Source organism: Triturus cristatus, chromosome 7 (assembly GCF_964204655.1).
Source record: "Triturus cristatus chromosome 7, aTriCri1.1, whole genome shotgun sequence".
Lineage (NCBI taxonomy): Eukaryota > Metazoa > Chordata > Amphibia > Caudata > Salamandridae > Triturus > Triturus cristatus.
This window is the reverse complement of record NC_140590.1, coordinates 1,876,946,897-1,876,950,138: the sequence shown is the minus strand read 5'-3', so window position 1 is coordinate 1,876,950,138 and position 3,242 is coordinate 1,876,946,897.

Genomic DNA, 3,242 nt, shown 5'->3' with positions numbered 1-3,242 from the left:
AAGAGCTTGCCCCCTGACCGAAGTCTCAGGACCAGTAGACTTCACCAGCCTTTGTGGATTGTTTCTGGAAACGCTGTTTCAGTGGCTACAGAGGCAGGGAGCTGTGACCGACTCTCTCGACTGGCCCGGTGTCCTGTAGGCACCGCATCGAACAACGGCCGCATCGAACAATGCAAGCTCTGAGCTCACTGACTCCTTCCTGATGCCGTCACCGAGCCATTGCCTGCACCGTGACTTGTGGACACCGCAACGTGCAACGCCTCGCTACTCCAAATCGAACTGGTCTGACGGACACGATCACTGTTGCTGATTTCGAGTCCTGTGAACGCATCGGAGTTGGGCACCGCTTGCACCCTTCGCGACGCACCGCCTGACTCGTACCGCTGTCCAGACTGATCGACACCAGCTCCTGCCATCCGGCTCTGTCGCCGCACCGCAAGCTGCAAGCACCTCATCAAAGCACCGTTTCGCCCTGCAAAGTACGCCTCGGACCCAATGACTCCATCAACGGGCAACGCTTTCTTTTCTGCACCGCGACGAACGCCTCAAGTAAAAGGTACTATGACCGAGTCTGTCGACATTTAAGTGGGCCCAGAACGACGCTGTAGCCGGACAGGGCTACTGACTGGCACAGAACTTTGATTTAAGCCTTTTTAACAAGAACTCTTGATTTCTAATACTATTGTGGATTATTTCTGTTGTGTATGGTCTTGTGGTAACTCTATATAAAAGATACCTATTTTTATAAATATACAACCTGTGTGGTGTCCATTTTTAGTGTTGTCACTTGATTACTGTATGTGTTCACAAATGCTTTACACACTGCCTCTGAGATAAGCCTGTCTGCTCATGCCAAGCTACCAAGTGGGTGAGCAGGGGTTATTTTAGGAGTGTACCCCCTTACCCTGACTATAGGAGAGGGCCCCTATTTTTCACAAGTACCTACCTGTGCCAACTAGAGACCCCAAATGTGGTTGTGTGCGTGTGGTTGTGGTTTTTGTGTGGTTGTGTGTGCAGTTGTGGTTGTGGTTGTGTGTGTGGGTGTGGGTGTGGTTGTGTGTGTGTGTGTGTCTGTGTGTGGTTGTGTGTGTGTGGTTGTGTGTGTGTGTGGTTGTGTGTGTGGGTGTGGTTGTGTGTGTTGTTGTGGTTGTGTGTGTTTGTGTGTTGTTGTGGTTGTGTATGTAGTTGTGGTTGTGTGTGGTTGTGTGCGTGGATGTGCGTTTGTGTTATTGTGTGTGTGTGTAGTTGTGTGTGTGTGTGGGTGTGTGTGTGTGTGGTTCTGTGTGTGTGGTTGTGTGTTTGTGTTATTGTGTGTGTGTGGTTGTGTGTTTGTGTGTGTGTGGTTGTGTGTGTGGCTGTGTGTGCTTGTGGTTGTGTGTGTGTGTGATTGTGGGTGTGTGTGTGATTGTGTGTGTATGGTTGTGCGTGTGGTTGTGTGTGTGGTTGTGTGTGTGTGTGTGTGGTTGTGCATGTGTGGTTGTGGCTGTGTGTGTGGGAGTGTGTGTGGGTGTGTGTGTGTGTGTGTGTAGTTGTGGTTGTGCGTGGTTGTGTGTTTGTGTTATTGTGTGTGTGTGGTTGTGTGTTTGTGTGTGTGTGGTTGTGTGTGTGTGGTTGTGTGGGGTTGTGTGTGTGGCTGTGTGTGCTTGTGGTTGTGTGTGTGTGTGATTGCGGGTGTTTGTGTGATTGTGTGTGTGTGGTTGTGCGTGTGGTTGTGTGTGTGTGGTTGTGTGTGTGTGGTTGTGGCTGTGTGTGAGGGAGTGTGTGTGGGTGTGTGTGTGTGGTTGTGTGTGTGTGTGGTTGTGTGTGGTTGTGGTTGTGTGTGATTTTGGTTGTGTATGTCTGGTTGTGTGTGTGTGATTGTGTGTGTGGTTGTGTGTGCTTGTAGTTGTGTGTGTGATTGTGGGTGTGGTTGTGGGTTGTTGTGGTTGTGTGGGTTGTTGTGGTTGTGTAATGTTGTGGTTGTGTGTGTAGTTGTGGTTGTGTGTGTGGTTGTGTGTTTGTGTGTGTGTGGTTGTGGTTGTGTGTGTGGTTGTGTGTGTGAGGGTGATTGTGTGTGTGGTTGTGTGTGCTTGTGGTTGTGTGTGCTTGTGGTTGTGGGTGTGGCTGTGTGTTGTTGTGGTTGTGTGTGTGGTTGTGTGTTTGTGTTAGTGTGTGTGTGGTTGTGTGTGTATGGTTGTGTGTTTGTGTGTGTGTGGTTGTGTGTGTGGGTGTGTGTGGTTGTGTGTGTGGTTGTGTGTGCTTGTGGTTGTGGGTGTGGTTGTGTGTTGTTGTGGTTGTGTGTGTAGTTGTGGTTGTGTGTGGTTGTGTGTTTATGTTATTGAGTGTCTGGTTGTGTGTGTGTGGTTGTGTGTTTGTGGGTGTGTGTGTGTGTGTGGTTGTGGTTGTGTGTGGTTGTGGTTCTGTGTGATTGTGGTTACATTCGATTTGATGAGAGTTAAGCAGAGATGTCTGCATTCAAACCACTAGCGAGTAATTGTAACTCTGCAGCTACACATATCCCTTGTAATAAATACAAGAGGAACATTTCCGAGGCTGGTAAATAAGATATACTTCCAACAGTAAGGTACTGTCATTTCTTTCCCAGTTAAATAAAAGGTGAGTACAAATATGTGCATGTTATAAGGCAAAAGTTAAAGGCCAGAGACAATTGGGAAGCAATCTGGTATATGTTGGGAACCAACGGAATTGTCAGAGTATTCCCCTTTTCCTTGAATGGGCAAAATAGATGCACCATTTTTCTCACAATTGGATTTAAAAACCATTAGGCTTGCGACTTTGAATCTAGATGACGTTGTTTTTTTTTCTTAATTGCAACAAATTGTAAGATGCCATTAAGGAAGCTTTTACTTTGTGTGTGTGGTTGTGTGTTTGTGTGTGTGTGGTTGTGTGTGTGGCTGTGTGTGCTTGTGGTTGTGTGTGTGTGTGATTGTGGTTGTGCGTGTGGTTGTGTGTGTGGTTGTGTGTGTGTGTGTGGTTGTGCATGTGTGGTCGTGGTTGTGTGTGTGGGAGTGTGTGTGCGTGTGTGTGTGTGTGTATGTGCTTATATAGCGCCGAATCATGTGTGTGTAGTTGTGGTTGTGTGTGGTTGTGTGTTTGTGTTATTGTGTGTGTGTGGTTGTGAGTTTGTGTGTGTGGTTGTGTGTGTGTGGTTGTGTGTGTGGCTGTGTGTGCTTGTGGTTGTGTGTGTGTGTGATTGCGGGTGTTTGTGTGATTGTGTGTGTGGTTGTGCGTGTGGTTGTGTG